Source organism: Salmo trutta, chromosome 34 (genome assembly GCF_901001165.1).
Source record: "Salmo trutta chromosome 34, fSalTru1.1, whole genome shotgun sequence".
NCBI classification, from domain to species: domain Eukaryota; kingdom Metazoa; phylum Chordata; class Actinopteri; order Salmoniformes; family Salmonidae; genus Salmo; species Salmo trutta.
This window is the reverse complement of record NC_042990.1, coordinates 31321724-31341014: the sequence shown is the minus strand read 5'-3', so window position 1 is coordinate 31341014 and position 19291 is coordinate 31321724. Positions and strand designations below refer to the sequence as shown.

The 19291-nt window shown below is 44.6% G+C and overlaps 1 pseudogene; it reads left to right on the top strand.

The window, feature by feature from the left end:
• LOC115174021 (syndetin-like) overlaps positions 1-19291 on the top strand; it is a 274337-nt pseudogene that overhangs the window by 166704 nt on the left and 88342 nt on the right.

The following is a 19291-nucleotide window of genomic DNA, read 5'->3' as shown; positions in this document are numbered from 1 at the left end:
GACTGACCTTCATGTCTTAAAGTAATGATGGACTGTTCTTTCTCTTTGCTTATTTGAGCTGGTGTTGCCATAATATGGACTTGGTCTTTTACCAAGTAGGACTATCTTCTGTATACCATCACTACCTTGTCACAACACAACTGATTGGCTCAAACACATTAAGAAGGAAAGAATTTCCACAAATTAACTTTTAACAAGACACACCTGTTAATTGAATTGCATTCCAGGTGAGTACCTCATGAAGCTGGTTGAGAGAATGCCATGTGTGTGCAAAGCTGTCATCAAGGCAAAGGGCGGCTACTTTGAAGCATCTCAAATATAACATATATTTTGATTTGTTTAACTTTTTTGGTTACTACATGATTCCATATGTTTTATTTCATAGTTTTGATGTCTTCACTATTATTCTACAATGTAGAAAATAGTAAAAATAAAGAAAAACCCTTGAATGAGTAGGTGTGTCCTAACTTTTGACTGGGACTGTATATAAACCTTTTCTAAATGTCCATATTTGAATGATATTGTTACTGTGTTATTCCCTCTCTGCAGTTTGAGTCAGATGAGCTGGAGAAGAGTGTCTACCAGGACTACGACAGTGACAGTGACGTCCCTGATGAACTCAAGCAGGACTACGTGGACGAGCAGACCGGAGACATCCCTCTCAAGAGGTCAGGTCAAAGGGCACAACGTCATGATGTCATATCCCGTGAGCTCACTGGTCAAGATCTCATGTTACTAGTTAATGTGTGATGTACATCTATAAGTGGAAAGATACATGCATTATATACATCATTTTGAAAGAATTGTCATGATTTTGTTCTCAGTGTTGAAACAGATGAATGAATGACATTTTATTTCCGTGTCAAATCGCCAGTTGGCAACCCCATCTCTTATGGGATTAAAACATACATTACAACAATTCCATTATAGTTCTACCAGTGTTCTGGGCAGCACGCACCACATAAAGTGAAAAAGAAATCAACAGTAAAAAGAATACAAAAAATAAATATATATATATATACAGATAAATAAATCCAGAAAAATGAAACGGAATGCATTTGAACCCAGTCTGGCACAAAGAGAAGATTGAAGTGTAAAACAGGCTTACACACAATCTATATGCATACGTGCCATTTACTGTACGGGAGCTAAATATTTGTATGATTTAATTATAGGTAGCCCTTTTTCTTTTATTCCAGGCTTTATCTGAAAATTCAGCAAACGGAAATACACAATGGACAAAAAATCATTTCAGTTTCTCTTCATGGCTCAGTCACATAATTCCAGGGTATAACTGGTGGTCTGTCTCCTCATGGCTCAGCTACATAATACCAGGGTATATCTGGTGGTCTGTCTCCTCAGCTACATAATACCAGGGTATATCTGGTGGTCTGTCTCCTCAGCTACATAATGCCAGGGTATATCTGGTGGTCTGTCTCCTCAGCTACATAATACCAGGGTATATCTGGTGGTCTGTCTCCTCATGGCTCAGCTACATAATGCCAGGGTATATCTGGTGGTCTGTCTCCTCAGCTACATAATGCCAGGGTATATCTGGTGGTCTGTCTCCTCAGCTACATAATGCCAGGGTATATCTGGTGGTCTGTCTCCTCATGGCTCAGCTACATAATACCAGGGTATATCTGGTGGTCTGTCTCCTCATGGCTCAGCTACATAATGCCAGGGTATATCTGGTGGTCTGTCTCCTCAGCTACATAATTCCAGGGTATATCTGGTGGTCTGTCTCCTCATGGCTCAACTACATAATGCCAGGGTATATCTGGTGGTTTATGATGATTGGTCTGTCTCCTCATGGCTCAGCTACATAATACCAGGGTATATCTGGTGGTCTGTCTCCTCATGGCTCAGCTACATAATACCAGGGTATATCTGGTGGTCTGTCTCCTCAGCTACATAATACCAGGGTATATCTGATGGTCTGTCTCCTCATGGCTCAGCTACATAATACCAGGGTATATCTGGTGGTCTGTCTCCTCATGGCTCAGCTACATAATGCCAGGGTATATCTGGTGGTCTGTCTCCTCATGGCTCTGCTACATAATACCAGGGTATATCTGGTGGTCTGTCTCCTCATGGCTCAGCTACATAATACCAGGGTATATCTGGTGGTCTGTCTCCTCATGGCTAAGCTACATAATACCAGGGTATATCTGGTGGTCTGTCTCCTCATGGCTCAGCTACATAATACCAGGGTATATCTGGTGGTCTGTCTCCTCATGGCTCAGCTACATAATACCAGGGTATATCTGGTGGTCTGTCTCCTCATGGCTCAGCTACATAATACCAGGGTATATCTGGTGGTCTGTCTCCTCATGGCTCAGCTACATAATACCAGGGTATATCTGGTGGTCTGTCTCCTCATGGCTCAGCTACATAATACCAGGGTATATCTGGTGGTCTGTCTCCTCAGCTACATAATGCCAGGGTATATCTGGCGGTCTGTCTCCTCAGCTACATAATGCCAGGGTATATCTGGTGGTCTGTCTCCTCAGCTACATAATACCAGGGTATATCTGGTGGTCTGTCTCCTCAGCTACATAATACCAGGGTATATCTGGTGGTCTGTCTCCTCATGGCTCAGCCACATAATTCCAGGGTATAACTGGTGGTCTGTCTCCTCATGGCTCAGCTACATAATGCCAGGGTATATCTGGTGGTCTGTCTCCTCACCTACATAATACCAGGGTATATCTGGTGGTCTGTCTCCTCATGGCTCAGCCACATAATTCTAGGGTATAACTGGTGGTCTGTCTCCTCATGGCTCAGCTACATAATGCCAGGGTATATCTGGTGGTCTGTCTCCTCATGGCTCAGCTACATAATACCAGGGTATATCTGGTGGTCTGTCTCCTCATGGCTCAGCTACATAATGCCAGGGTATATCTGGTGGTCTGTCTCCTCATGGCTCAGCTACATAATACCAGGGTATATCTGGTGGTCTGTCTCCTCAGCTACATAATGCCAGGGTATATCTGGTGGTCTGTCTCCTCAGCTACATAATGCCAGGGTATATCTGGTGGTCTGTCTCCTCAGCTACATAATACCAGGGTATATCTGGTGGTCTGTCTCCTCATGGCTCAGCTACATAATACCAGGGTATATCTGGTGGTCTGTCTCCTCTGCTACATAATACCAGGGTATATCTGGTGGTCTGTCTCATCATAGCTCAGCTACATAATACCAGGGTATATCTGGTGGTCTGTCTCCTCATGGCTCAGCTACATAATGCCAGGGTATATCTGGTGGTCTGTCTCCTCATGGCTCAGCTACATAATACCAGGGTATATCTGGTGGTCTGTCTCCTCATGGCTCAGCTACATAATGCCAGGGTATATCTGGTGGTCTGTCTCCTCATGGCTCAGTTACATAATGCCAGGGTATATCTGGTGGTCTGTCTCCTCATGGCTCTGCTACATAATGCCAGGGTATATCTGGTGGTCTGTCTCCTCAGCTACATAATTCCAGGGTATATCTGGTGGTCTGTCTCCTCAGCTACATAATACCAGGGTATATCTGGCGGTCTGTCTCCTCATGGCTCAGCTACATAATGCCAGGGTATATCTGGTGGTCTGTCTCCTCATGGCTCAGCTACATAATACCAGGGTATATCTGGTGGTTTATGATGATTGGTCTGTCTCCTCATGGCTCAGCTACATAATACCAGGGTATATCTGGTGGTCTTTCTGGAAAAAGGACAAGTGTATATCTTGGTAGAAAAGGCCATTTAAATGCATGTATTGGCTATATATTTAGAATAGGTGTCTCAAATATATTTTTAGCTCACCCCTACATAACCCATCAAAGTCGCCACAATTGCATCAAGTTCTTTGTCTACATAATGAAACGTTTTCTTTTACCCTCCCCTTACTTCATAGCACTCAAATCACATGTTTGATGAACACAATCATTAGCCCTCTAGTGCAGAAAAGAGGATGAATTACCACACTTAGAGGCTTTTTATCCCCATGTGAAAATGTTCACACACACACCCTTCCATTGTTCTCTTGTTAACAGAGAGGAGGGGAGATTCTGCAGTAAATCAGTGGGTAGACTATGTATGTGACTACGTGCTACAATATGGCAGCTAATTGTGTGAGAGTGGCAGATGTGCAGCGGGGGGCAAAAACCACATTTACCTATTCGAAAGCTCTTCATTAAGAACAGATGTAGAAATGAATGAATTGATGATGTACATAAACATTACACACAGTTATTGATTTCCATGCATGTTGTGTGGCGAAAGCCTTGGGTTCACTACATGCAGGAGAACACAGTGCCTGCGGGGTCTGCGTTCTCCCCAGTGTGTTGTACTGATCTAAGCCTCTAACACGCTCATTTCCCAATCTATCAGAAGAAATCACTGGCTAATTGAAGGGCTGCTGGAAGGTCACGTCCATGTCCAGCAATTAGAGATGTACTAATGAATGGTGGTAGATGCAGTTTCATCGTTAGTCAGGGGGCGGGTTCTGTAAGATCAGTGGTTCACCACTGCCCCAACATTCGTTTAGCTACGTCTTTAGCCCTCTCGTGTCACGCCTCTTAATTGATAAATTAAGGAGATTTTGCAAATGAATATCTGGGCTCAACCACCGAGCCTCAAGGTTATGAATCTGAACCGCTGTCTGTCTGGGTTCAACCACCGAGCCTCAGGGTTATGAATCTGAACCGCTGTCTGTCTGGGTTCAACCACTGAGCCTCAGGGTTATGAATCTGAACCGCTGTCTGTCTGGGTTCAACCACCAAGCCTCAGGGTTATGAATCTGAACCGCTGTCTGTCTGGGTTCAACCACCGAGCCTCAGGGTTATGAATCTGAACCGCTGTCTGTCTGGGTTCAACCACCGAGCCTCAGGGTTATGAATCTGAACCGCTGTCTGTCTGGGTTCAACCACCGAGCCTCAGGGTTATGAACCGCTGGCTGTGTCTGGGCTCAACCACCGAGCCTCAGGGTTATGAACCACTGTCTATGTCTGGGCTCAACCACCGAGCCTCAGGGTTGTGAACCGCTGTCTGTGTCTGGGCTCAACCACCGAGGCTCAGGGTTATGAACATGAGCCACTGTATGTCTGGACTCAACCACCGAGCCTGAGGGTTATGAACCAAAACCGCGGTCTGTCTAGGCTCAACCACCAAGCCTCAGAGTTATGAACCTGAACCACTATCCGTCTGAACTCAACCACCGAGCCTCATGGTTATAAACCTGAACTGCTGTCTAAATCTGGGTTCAACCACCGAGCCTTAGGGTTATGAACCACTGTCTGTCTTGGCTCAACCACCGAGCCTCAGGGTTATGAACCTGAACCACTGTCTGTCTAGGCTCAACCACCGAGCCTCAGGGTTATGAACATGAACCACTGTCTGTCTAGGCTCAACCACCGAGCCTCAGGGTTATGAACATGAACCACTGTTTGTCTAGGCTCAACCACCGAGCTTTAGGGTTATGAACCTGAACCACTATCTGTTTGGGCTCAACCACCGAGCCGCAGGGTTATGAACATGAATCACTATCTGGGCTCAACCACCGAGCCTCAGGGTTATGAACCTGAACCACAATCTGTCTGGGCTCAACCACCGAGCCGCAGGGTTATGAACATGAACCACTATCTGTGTCTGGGCTCAACCACTGAGCCTCAGGGTTATGAACATGAACCACTATCTGTCTGGGCTCAACCACCGAGCCGCAGGGTTATGAACACGAACCACTGTCTGTCTTGGCTCAACCACCAAGCCACAGGGTTATGAACCACTGTCTGTGTCTTGGCTCAACCACCGTGCCTCAGGGTTATGAACCTGAACCACTGTGTTGTCCTGCCCTCATGCCTCTCCTCTCTCTCAAATCAGCACCTCCCCTCTCTCTCTAATCAGCACCTCCCCTCGCTCTCTAATCAGCACCTCCCCTCGCTCTCTAATCAGCACCTCCCCTCTCTCTCTAATCAGCCCATCTAGGGAGACGCTGCGCAGCAGGAAGACGTCGGACTACAGCCTTAACAAGGGCGCCAAAGCTCCCATCCTGACCAACACAACCCTCAACGTGATTCGCCTGGTCGGTGAGTAATCTTCTCCTCTCCTCCTCTCTTCTCACCTCCCAGAAACATCCAAGACACTAAGTGATGACCCCTCTCCCGCCAGAGACCTCGATAACGGCACCAATTAACAAGCTCATCGCTCTTTTTAGAATGTGAGGAACCAGGACCCTATTCCCAAGGCTACCTGGCGGTGTGACTGGCCTGTACCTGCCATCATTAGCCTGTCGTTATCCACGCCAAACCCCCGTGACCTTTCATTTCTTAAGTGGAATGTAAATGTCTGTTTGACGTCAGTTGCGATGTGTCGGGCCTCAACGTCAATTTTGCTTCCTGCTCAAATCGCAACCGGTCTTTGATTTGATTTAATTGGAGAGGAAGAAATGTCATTATGATAAGTGAGCTAATTAAGGCTCCGAGATTGTGAAGAAATCTCTGTTTTTCACTCGTGTTTTTAACTGATTTGGATTTAATTACGTTTCTAAACAACATTCTAAATGACCAGCGCAGTTCATTATTTTTTTTGCATTTCAGATGTATAATAGTACATGTATGATTTAAAACGTAATAAGTAAAATAGAACATGTACAGTATACCAAGTCACTTAATGTGAAAGAAATCCTCATCTGGATTTCTGTTTCAATAGTGCTCTGAAAAGTTAGATGACAGGATTCTAGCATTCACAGAAAGAGAAAGTAAGAAAGTGCCAGTCTCAGCTCAAAAAGTTGAGTGGCTCTTTCATCAGCTGTGGTTCAATGGTAACCTTGTTACAGCCATGTGCTTTGTAGCTATTCATTTTATTACCTTTTTCTCAAATTAAATTCCATCCCCTCAGAGTACATGTAAATGCTCCATTGGCTGGGCAAATATATTATTATAAATCACTATTCGATTATGATTGACTTAAAACATCTTAGATTACATTACTATGGGAGTCCTGGGACCTAATGTTACCCCAGCTACAATGTTGTCTGCTTTAGTTGGATATGATGAACAGTTGAGACCCTTTACGTCCCAGGACATCTTATAGAGGTGAATGGAGAGTAAATCAGTTGTTTCATCACATTAGATATGTGCTTTCATTTGGTGCAGTGCTGATGTCAAACGTCATGTCCATTTTTTGGCATCCTGATCACATTCATATCTGTCATGTACTGTAATTCGCCCAGAGGATATTTGCTTAAAAGTTACCTTCAAACATTTGAATTTATCCCACTCAAATCCCCCAAGAAGATGACGCGAGGGTTTTGGATCAACTTTTTTGGAAGATCCAAACAGAATTTCCAAGTATCTAATATGCCAGGCTAGTAGTTTCTGAGATTAGCTTTTTTTTAACCTTTCTGTTCATAACTGTTTAACTGATGTCAATTGTTTTGTTATTTAATATCTAATAGTATATAATAACAATATGTATACCTTTCTGATATTTCCCATACAGGTTAAATACATGCAGATGATGAACATTCTGAAGCCTATAGCGTTTGATGTCATCCACTGTGTTTCCCAGCTGTTTCATTACTACCTGTATACTACCTGTATGCTGTCTACACCTTCTTCAGCCGCAGCGATATGGTACGGAAAAATACTACAAAGCTATTTCAATGGAGATTATTCATTGACCATGCATTTTAGTCCAGGACTAGGCTTAACCTGTGTCCGGGAAACTGGCCATGAGGGTCTTTTACACAACCATACATGACAGACCTATTTTTGTATGTGACAGACTTGCATTATGTTCATTAGTGTCCCCAATGTGAATGTGTTCCATGTTTCTCAAATGTTATCTTATATATTATTTACCACTCAATTATCTGTATGTGGTGACTGCTTCTATGTTCCGCCTCTTGTACACACATCACTCATTGGACATTGTCAGTGGGGCTGTAGCTGAAATCACCTAAGATTGCTTTTCCCTTCTGCTGAGCCAATGTATGAGAGAGCACTGTATTAGTGCTTATGGTGTTCAAATAGAGTTGGAATGAATGAGAGTGTCTTCAGAACAAGTCACCCTCCTTGAAAACATTGCATTGTTACAGATATTACAGATATTTTCAGACTGTTCAGTAAGATAAGGGACACTGAAGTGCTAACTGGTCTGTTTACTAAGGAGATGATCGTGGACTTCAGGAAACAGCAGAGGGAGCAGCCCCCTATCGACATCGATGGGACAGTAGTATCCACATCGACGTGACAGTAGTGGAGAAGGTGAAAAGTTTTAAGTTCCTGGGCGTACACATCACAGACAAACTGAAATGGTCCACCCACACAGATAGTGTGGTGAAGAAGACGCAACAGCGCCTCTTCAACCTCAGGAGGCTGAAGATATTTGGCTTGTCACCAAAAACACTCACAAACTTTTACAGATGCACAATCGAGAGCATCCTGTCAGGCTGTATCACCGCCTGGTACGGCAGCTGCTCCACCCACAACCGTAAGGCTCTCCAGAGGGTAGTGAGGTCTGCACAATGCATCACCGGGGGCAAACTACCTGCCCTCCAGGACACCTACAGCACCCGATGTCACAGGAAGGCCAAAAAGATCATCAAGGACAACAACCACCCGAGCCACTGCCTGTTCACCCCGCTATCATCCAGAAGGCGAGGTCAGTACAGGTCCATCAAAGCTGGGACCGAGAGACTGAAAAACAGCTTCTATCTCAAGGCCATCAGACTGCTAAACAGCCATCACTAACATTGAGTGGCTGCTGCCAACATACTGACTCAAATCTCTAGCCACTTTACTAATTAAAAATTGGATATAATAAATGTATCACTAGTCACTTTAAACAATGTCACTTTATATAATGTTTACATACCCTACATTACTCATCTCATATGTATATACTGTACTCTATACCATCTACTGCATCTTGCCTATGCCGTTCGGCCATCGCTCATCCATATATTTATATGTACATATTCTTATTAATTACTTTACACTTGTGTGTGTATAAGGTAGTTGTTGTGAAGTTGTTAGATTACTTGTTAGATATTACTGCATAGTCGGAACTAGAAGCACAAGCATTTCGCTACACTCGCATTAACATCTGCTAACCATGTGTATGTGACCGATTTGATTTGATTTAAGGGAAGGGACACTGAGGTGCTAACTGGTCTGTTTACTAAGGGACACTGAGGTGCTGACTGCTCTGTTTATTAAGGTAAGGGGAGGGACACTGAGGTGCTAACTGGTCTGTTTACTAAGGTTAGGGAACTGAGGTGCTAACTGGTCTGTTTATTAAGGTAAGGGAACTGAGGTGCTAACTGGTCTGTTTACTAAGGTAAGGGAACTGAGGTGCTGACTGGTCTGTTTACTAAGGTAAGGGAACTGAGGTGCTAACTGGTCTGTTTACTAAGGTAAGGGAACTGAGGTGCTGACTGGTCTGTTTACTAAGGTAAGGGAACTGAGGTGCTAACTGGTCTGTTTATTAAGGTAAGGGAACTGAGGTGCTAACTGGTCTGTTTACTAAGGTAAGGGAACTGAGGTGCTGACTGCTCTGTTTATTAAGGTAAGGGGAGGGACACTGAGGTGCTAACTGGTCTGTTTACTAAGGTTAGGGAACTGAGGTGCTAACTGGTCTGTTTACTAAGGTAAGGGAACTGAGGTGCTGACTGGTCTGTTTACTAAGGTAAGGGAACTGAGGTGCTGACTGGTCTGTTTACTAAGGTAAGGGAACTGAGGTGCTAACTGGTCTGTTTATTAAGGTAAGGGAACTGAGGTGCTAACTGGTCTGTTTACTAAGGTAAGGGAACTGAGGTGCTGACTGCTCTGTTTATTAAGGTAAGGGGAGGGACACTGAGGTGCTAACTGGTCTGTTTACTAAGGTTAGGGAACTGAGGTGCTAACTGGTCTGTTTATTAAGGTAAGGGAACTGAGGTGCTAACTGGTCTGTTTACTAAGGTAAGGGAACTGAGGTGCTGACTGGTCTGTTTACTAAGGTAAGGGAACTGAGGTGCTAACTGGTCTGTTTACTAAGGTAAGGGAACTGAGGTGCTGACTGGTCTGTTTACTAAGGTAAGGGAACTGAGGTGCTAACTGGTCTGTTTATTAAGGTAAGGGAACTGAGGTGCTAACTGGTCTGTTTACTAAGGTAAGGGAACTGAGGTGCTGACTGCTCTGTTTATTAAGGTAAGGGGAGGGACACTGAGGTGCTAACTGGTCTGTTTACTAAGGTTAGGGAACTGAGGTGCTAACTGGTCTGTTTACTAAGGTAAGGGAACTGAGGTGCTGACTGGTCTGTTTACTAAGGTAAGGGAACTGAGGTGCTGACTGGTCTGTTTACTAAGGTAAGGGAACTGAGGTGCTAACTGGTCTGTTTATTAAGGTAAGGGAACTGAGGTGCTAACTGGTCTGTTTACTAAGGTAAGGGAACTGAGGTGCTGACTGCTCTGTTTATTAAGGTAAGGGGAGGGACACTGAGGTGCTAACTGGTCTGTTTACTAAGGTTAGGGAACTGAGGTGCTAACTGGTCTGTTTATTAAGGTAAGGGAACTGAGGTGCTGACTGGTCTGTTTACTAAGGTAAGGGAACTGAGGTGCTGACTGGTCTGTTTATTAAGGTAAGGGAACTGAGGTGCTAACTGGTCTGTTTACTAAGGTAAGGGAACTGAGGTGCTAACTGGTCTGTTTATTAAGGTAAGGGAACTGAGGTGCTAAATGGTCTGTTTACTAAGGTAAGGGAACTGAGGTGCTAACTGGTCTGTTTACTAAGGTAAGGGAACTGAGGTGCTAACTGGTCTGTTTACTAAGGTAAGGGAACTGAGGTGCTAACTGGTCTGTTTATTAAGGTAAGGGAACTGAGGTGCTAACTGGTCTGTTTACTAAGGTAAGGGAACTGAGGTGCTAACTGGTCTGTTTACTAAGGTAAGGGAACTGAGGTGCTGACTGGTCTGTTTACTAAGGTAAGGGAACTGAGGTGCTAACTGGTCTGTTTACTAAGGTAAGGGAACTGAGGTGCTAACTGGTCTGTTTACTAAGGTAAGGGAACTGAGGTGCTAACTGGTCTGTTTACTAAGGTAAGGGAACTGAGGTGCTGACTGGTCTGTTTATTAAGGTAGGGGAACTGAGGTGCTGACTGGTCTGTTTATTAAGGTAAGGGAACGGAGGTGCTAACTGGTCTGTTTACTAAGGTAAGGGAACTGAGGTGCTGACTGGTCTGTTTACTAAGGTAAGGGAACTGAGGTGCTAACTGGTCTGTTTACTAAGGTAAGGGAACTGAGGTGCTAACTGGTCTGTTTACTAAGGTAAGGGAACTGAGGTGCTAACTGGTCTGTTTACTAAGGTAAGGGAACTGAGGTACTAACTGGTCTGTTTACTAAGGTAAGGGAACTGAGGTACTAACTGGTCTGTTTACTAAGGTAAGGGAACTGAGGTACTAACTGGTCTGTTTACTAAGGTAAGGGAACTGAGGTGCTGACTGGTCTGTTTACTAAGGTAAGGGAACTGAGGTGCTAACTGGTCTGTTTACTAAGGTAAGGGAACTGAGGTGCTAACTGGTCTGTATTAGTCTTCAGTACTATATTCCTTCAATTGACACTTCTACTCCACCTCCCCCTCTTTCTCTCACCGTTAATCTCTCTTTTTACGGACAGGACACAATGAGTAACAGAGCAAGTTTTCTGCCCCGTAAAAACAACATTTTTTTGTTGTCACTTTAAAACTCTTCTGAGGCTATTTTAGCAGCTAAAGCTTTCGCTAAAGAAAGCGCTCAGTGTGCGTGGGACTGCGTGTGACTGATATACCCTGGGGGAGCTGGTAATGATATCAACAAAATGGCTGTCACATGCCAGAGTGGATGAGGCTCTGCTGCTGCTCTGCTGCCTGGGTCCTGACTGGCTTCTCCTCAGGGGGTCCAGGGAGCGTACTGGTGATTAGGACAGAAGGACAGTCACATTGCACCTTGACAGGGCATCCCTTGTTTTCACCTTCTTTCTATCGCTTTCTCTCTGTGTTTCTATATTTCTCTGTCTCTCTGCACTTCTCTTTCTCTCCCCCTTCCTCTTTCTCCCTCTCTGTATTTCTCTTTTTCTCTCCCCCATATTTCTCTGTCTCTCCTTCTCTCTTTCTCTCTCAGTATTTGTCTCTCTCTGTATTTGTCTCTCTCTGTATTTTCTCTAGTCTCTACCTCTATATTTCTCCCTTTCTCTCCTCTCTATTACTCTCTCTCTCCCATCTCTCTCTGCCTTTCCATCTCTGTTTCCTCCTCCATCTCTCACTCTTTTGGGTTCACTCTTCCTTTACTTCTTCAACTGTCTCTCTTCCTGCCTCTATCACTCTTCCGCTCCTCGTTAGTTTCCAGTTCAATATGGCTCTCATTCCAAGACACCCACACTGAAATGCTAATGCTTTATGAATATTTACAAATCCCCTGAAAATGTATATGCACGTATACGCTGTTGTTGTGGTGACCTACTGATGGCTTATAATACCATGAGCATTGAGAAGAAGGGGTTGATATAAAGCCCCTCGTTCCCTGAGTAATGAGCGATATTAATATTACAAAGGAGAAAAGCACCATTATATACCACTGCGATATTACCTCCGTCACACACATATGCTGAGATGCATTAGCTGCAGACGTTCACACCTTCTTGCCCAGAGTTAATAACGGGGGAAGAGATCTGGAGAGTTACAAATACCTTATGGGGAAAATACATCACCATTCAGATGATGAAATGCTTTCCCTCTGGGTACGTCTTGGATTCAGCCCTCCTTCTGCACTCATTCCAGTGAGGAGAGATGGAGGTATAGGGGGAGGGAGGGAGAACGCAGGAGAGAAGGGGATGGGGGGAGAGAGTGAGTTAATCTAATCAAATGTTATTCGTCACATGCTTCGTAAATAGCAGGTGTAGAGTAACAGTGAAATGCTTACGGGCCCTTCCCAACAATGCAGAAAGAACAAAAATGGAGAATTAATACAAAATTAAAAGACGTAATAATAAATACACAATGAGTAACGGCAACTTGGCTACATACACAACTTGGCTATATCCAAAGGTACCAGTACTGAGTCGATGTGCAGGGATACAAGGTAATTGAGGTACAGTGCATTCGGAAAGTATTCAGACCCCTTGACTTCTTCCACATTTTGTTACGTTGCAACCTTTTTCTAAAATTGATTAAAGTGAATATAGGTTTTTAGACATTTTTGCAAATGCAAAAAACATAAAAAAACAGATCTTATTTACATAAGTATTCAGACCCATTGCTATGAGACTTGAAATTGAGCTCAGCTGCATCCTGTTTCCATTGGTCATTCTTGAGATGTTTCTACAACTTGATTGGAGTACACCTGTGGTAAATTCAATTGATTGGACATGATTTGGAAAGGAACACACCTGTCTATATAAGGTCCCACAGTTGACAGTGCATGTCAAAGCATAAACCAAGACATGAGGTCGAAGGAATTGTCCGTAGAGCTCTGAGGCAGGATTGTGTCAAGGTACATTTAAGATCTCCAAGAACACAGTGGCTTCCATCATTCTTAAATGGAAGAAGTTTGGAACCACCAAGACTCTTCCTAGAGCTGGCTGCCCAGCCAAACTGAGCAATCGGGGGAGAAGGGCTTTGGTCAGGGAGGTGACCAAGTACCCAATGGTCACTCCAGAGTTCCTCTGTGGAGATGGGAGAACCTTCCAGAAGGGCAACCATCTCTGCAGCACTCCACCAATCAGGCCTTTATGGTAGAGTGGCTAGACGGAAGCCACTCCTCAGGAAAAAAGGCATATGACAGCCCGCTTGGAGTTTGCCAAAAGGCACCTAAAGGACTCTCAGACCGTGAGAAACAAGATTCTCAGGTCTGATTAAACCAAGCTTGAACTCTTTGGCCTGAATGCCAAGCGTCACGTCTGGAGGAAACCTGGCTCCATCCCTACGGTGAAGCATGGTGGTGGCAGCATCATGATGGGGGGGGTATGTTTTTCAGCGGCAGGGACTGGTAGACTAGTCAGGATCGAGGGAAAGATGAAGTGAGCAAAGTACAGAGAGATCCTTGATGAAAACCTGCTCCAAAGCACTCAGGACCTCAGACTGGGGCAAAGGTTCACCTTCCAACAGGACAGTGACCCTAGGCACACAGCCAAGACAATGCAGGAGTGGCTCAAGGACATTCACAAGTCTGTAATTGCTGCCAAAGGTGCTTCAACAAAGTACTGAGTAAAGGTTCTGAATACTTATGTAAATGTTATATCAGTTTTGTATTTTTTATACATTTGCAAACATTTCTAAAAGCCTGATTTTGCTTTGTCATTATGGGGTATTTTGTGTAGATTGATGAGGGGAAAAAACAATTTAATCAATTTTAGATTAAGGCTCTAATGTAACAAAATGTGGAATAAGTAAAGGGGTCTGAATACTTTCCGAATGCACTATTCCTAGTACATATAACTAGGAACAAAGTGACAGATAATAAACAGTAGCAACAACAGAGTGATAGGATGTGAGAGTGTGAGAGGGAGAGAAAGTGTGAAAGAGAGTGGGAGAGAGAGACTGACCCAACATTAAGACTATGTACAGACTCAGTGAGCATAGCTTTGCTATTGAGAAAGGCTGCCAAAGGCAGACCTGGCTCTCAAGAGAAGACAGGCTATGTGCACACTGCCCACAAAATGAGGTGGAAACTGAGCTGCACTTCCTAACCTCCTGCCAAATGTATGACCATATTAGAAACATATTTTCCTCAGGTTAAACAGACCCACAAACAAATCCAATTTTGATAAACTCCCATATCTATTAGGTGAATTACCACAGAGTGCCACCACAGCAGCAAGATGTGTGACATGTTGCCACAAGAAAACGGCAACCAAAAAAAATACAAATTATAATATTCTAACAAGCCAAATCTGCAGAAGAAACACAGTGGAACCTGGATATACCATCCAACACAAAATGTATTGAGTAATGTTCAGTCTGAACCTACTTTCTGAAGCCAAAAAGTAAAAGACAATAATCTGTAGGTAATTTTCTTTTATAATTTTATAAAGCTTAATAAATAAGGCTACCAAGCTGCTAGGAAAGATTCACCCTAAAATGTTCACTTAAGTGTGAATCGAGAGGTACGAAAACAAGAGGCAGGAAAACTCTTGAGCCTAACAATGGCAGGAGAGTTTCACAGCCCCTCCACACCCAAATGCAGAGGCCTTTGAAGCCCTCTCCATCTGTGCAGAGAAGAAGTCTTCAGAATCCCCAAAATACAACAGCCATAGGACAACTTTGTTTGAACGTCGTAAAGAACCATTCCACGATACTGAAAAGACAGACAGAGACTTGCTAGCCTACGTTAGCTAGCTAGCTGGGATTTTCTACAAGACATCTGCCTCCAGAAATAAAAGCTTCTCCCAAGTGGGTGTGACACCTACTACCATTGCCTGCTGCTCTGCTGCTTGGATTCCACCTGGCGATCTGTTCACTGTCTGCCCTGGCCTGTCTCCCCCTGTCTGGTACAGGTACCTCCACCACTCACCCCTCTCTGTTCACTGTCTGCCCTGGCCTGTCTCCCCCTGTCTGGTATAGGTACCTCCACCACACTCACCCCTCTCTGTTCACTGTCTGCCCTGGCCTGTCTCCCCCTGTCTGGTATAGGTACCTCCACCACACTCACCCCTCTCTGTTCACTGTCTGCCCTGGCCTGTCTCCCCCTGTCTGGTACAGGTACCTCCACCACACTCACCCCTCTCTGTTCACTGTCTGCCCTGGCCTGTCTCCCCCTGTCTGGTACAGGTACCTCCACCACACTCACCCCTCTCTGTTCACTGTCTGCCCTGGCCTGTCTCCCCCTGTCTGGTACAGGTACCTCCACCACACTCCCCCCTCTCTGTTCACTGTCTGCCCTGGCCTGTCTCCCCCTGTCTGGTACAGGTACCTCCACCACACTCACCCCTCTCTGTTCACTGTCTGCCCTGGCCTGTCTCCCCCTGTCTGGTACAGGTACCTCCACCACACTCCCCCCTCTCTGTTCACTGTCTGCCCTGGCCTGTCTCCCCCTGTCTGGTACAGGTACCCCCACCACACTCTCCCATCTCTCCCCAGCTTTCGCTTGCCTCCAGCACACATGCACTGTGGAGGCGAGTGACTCTGAACTTACAATGGCTAGCCCCAAGTTGTTATATTTTTTGCTTGTGCTTTATGCTATTTGCCTCATGACTCCTGCGTGCTTTGTTGACTATGAACTTGCTTGTTTACCCATCCGTGGGACAGTCTATGTTAGTTCCACACTCGGGACTCTGACTCTCTATTGGTTACGCGGACTCATGGCCCCGCCATCCTATTCTAACCACCTCTCGCCGGCTTTGTATTCATGTTTACTGATTAAATTGCTGTACAATATGATCTAATGCTCATTCAAATGTCATAAATCAACACTGCAGAGCTCTTCCTTTTCTCTGCCGTGCCCTGAATGTATTACTGTTGATGATATCTGGAAATGTGCATGTACCCTGGCCCATCTACTGTTGCTAGCACCAATTCTGATTTGTGCTCTGATATCTGCCTCACTGATTTCTGCTCTCGTAAAAGCCTGGGTTTTATGCATGTTAAAACTAGAACCTTATTACCTAAAATGGATCAATTGAAACTGCGGGTTCACTGCTCCAATCCAGAGATGTTGGTCATTACTGAGACGTGGTTAAGAAAGAATGTTTTGAATACTGATGTTAACCTTTCTGGTTATAATATTTTTCGGCAAGACAGATCTTCCAAAGGTGGTGGAGTGGCAATCTTTACCAAGGGACACCTTCAGTGCTTGGTTGTCTCCACCAAGTCTGTCCCCAAACAATTGTATTTGCTAGTTTTACGCATTAACTTTCAAATAACTCTTCGTTGACTGTTGCTGGGTGTTATCGGCCACCATCAGCACCGGCCTGTACCCTACCTGCCCTAAGCTCTCCTGGCCCTGGTCTGAATTTGTACTGCTAGGTGGCCTAAACTGGGACATGCTTAAACCACCTGACCAAACCTAAAACAATGGGACTCCCTAAATCTTTCTCAGATTATTACCTATCCCACAAAATATGACTCCAATCACTGATCCTGATAGGTATCAGTCTGGTGTTTTCTGTAAGGACCTTAGTGATCACTGTTTTACAGCCTGTGTTCGTAATGGCTGCTCAGTGAAACGACCTGTCCTAACTTGTCATAGACGCTTGCTAAAAATGTTTAATGAACAAGCCCTCCTTGGAATAGAATCAGCTTGATCCCCTCTGTCGAAGACGCTTGGACCTTCTTTTTTGATATTTTCAGTGGTATTGTTAACAAATACGCGGCCATAAAGAAAATGCCAATTAAAAACAGGTTCGGCCCCTGGTTCGACCGTAATATGGCAGAGTTACTCCACCTCAAGAATTGCATTTGGCGAAAGGCTCGGCACACGCATACTCAGGCTGACTGGCTCTTGTTCAGGCAAATTACAAATAAGTGCACTCAGGCTATCCGGTAGGCCAAAGTTAGTTACTTTAAGGAGCAGTTCTCTCTCTGTGGGTCTAAAACCCCAAAAAGTTCTGGAAAACGGTTAAAGGAAAATAAACCTTGAGAATTAACCCTCCTCCTCACAGCTGCCCATGTTTTTTAATGTTGATGATGTGGTTGTTACTGACAAGAAGCACATGGCTGAGCTCTTTAATCACCACTTCATTAAGTCAGGATTCTATTTGTCTCTGCCATGCCTCCTTGCCCATCCAACATTTCCCCTTCTAATGTGACTATCCCCGAAGGTCCTCCCTCTTTTTCACCTGCCCCGCTACAACGTTTCTCCCTGCAGGCGGTCACTGAGTCTGAGTTGCTAAAGGAATTCCTATCTCTGACCTTTTTAACCTGTCTCTTCTCTCTGGGGAGGTTCCCATTACTTGGAAGGCAGCCACGGTTCGTCCTTTATTTAAAGGGGGAGATCAAGCTGATCCTATCTGTTATAGGCCAATTTCTATTTTGCCCTGGTTTGCTAACTACCTCTCTCAAAGAGTGCCGTGTATAAAGTCAGAACATCTGCTGTCTCAGCCACTGCCTGTTACCTATGGAGTACCCTAAGGCTCAATCCTAGGCCCCACTCTCTACTTAATTTACATTAACAACATAGCTCAGGCAGTAGGAAGCTCTCATCCATTTATATGCAGATGATAGTCTTATACTCAGCTGGCCCCTCCCCGGATTATGTGTTAAATGCTCTACAACAAAGCTTTCTTTGTGTCCAACAAGCTTTCTCTACACTTAACCTTGGTTTGGTAAGAAGAATGCCCCTCTCCCCACAGGTGTGATTACTACCTCTGAGGGTTTAGTGCTTGAGGTCGTCACCTCATACAAGTACTTGGGAGCATGGCTAGACGGTACACTGTCCTTCTCTCGGCACATAAAGTTGCAGGCTAAGGTTAAATCTAAACTTGGTTTCCACTATCGTAATCGCTCCTCTTTCACCACAGCTGCCAAACTAACCCTGATTCAGATGACCATCCTACCCATGCAAGATTACGGAGATGTAATGTATAGATCGGCAGGTAAGAGTGCTCTCGAGCGGCTAGATGTACTTTACCATTCAGCCATCAGATTTTCCACCAATGCACCTTCTAGGTCACATCACTGCACTTTATACTCTTCTGAGATGACCATCTCTATATACCCGTCCCAAGATCCACTGGTTGATGCTTATTTATAAAACCCTCTTAGGCCTCACTCCCCCCTGTCTGAGATACCTACTGCAGCCCTCATCCTCCACATACAACATCTGTTCTGCCAGTCACATTCTGTTTAAAGGTCACCAAAGCACACACATCCCTGGGTCGCTCCTCTTTTCAGTTCGCTGCAGCTAGCGACTGGAACGAGCTGCAAAAAACACTCAAACTGGACCGTTTTATCTCTCTCTTCATTCAAAGACTAAATCATGGACACCTATTGACAGTTGTGGCTGCTTCGCGTGATGTATTGTTGTCTCTACCTTCTTGCCCTTTGTGCTGTTGTCTGTGCCCAATAATGTTTGTACCATGTTTTGTGCTGCTACCATGTTGTGCTGCTGCCATGTTGTGTTGCTATCATGCTGTTGTCATGTTGTGTTGCCCCCGTCCCCGCAGGAGGCCTTTTGCCTTCTGCTAGGGCATCATTTGTAATAACAATATGTTCTTAACTGACTTGCTTAGTTAAATAAAGGTTTTAATATTTTTAAACAGTGAAGAACAAACAGCGTTTTAAATACTACCTATTTTTATGTTTATTTATTTTCCCCTTTGTACGTTAACTATTTGCACATAATTACAACACTGTATATAGACATA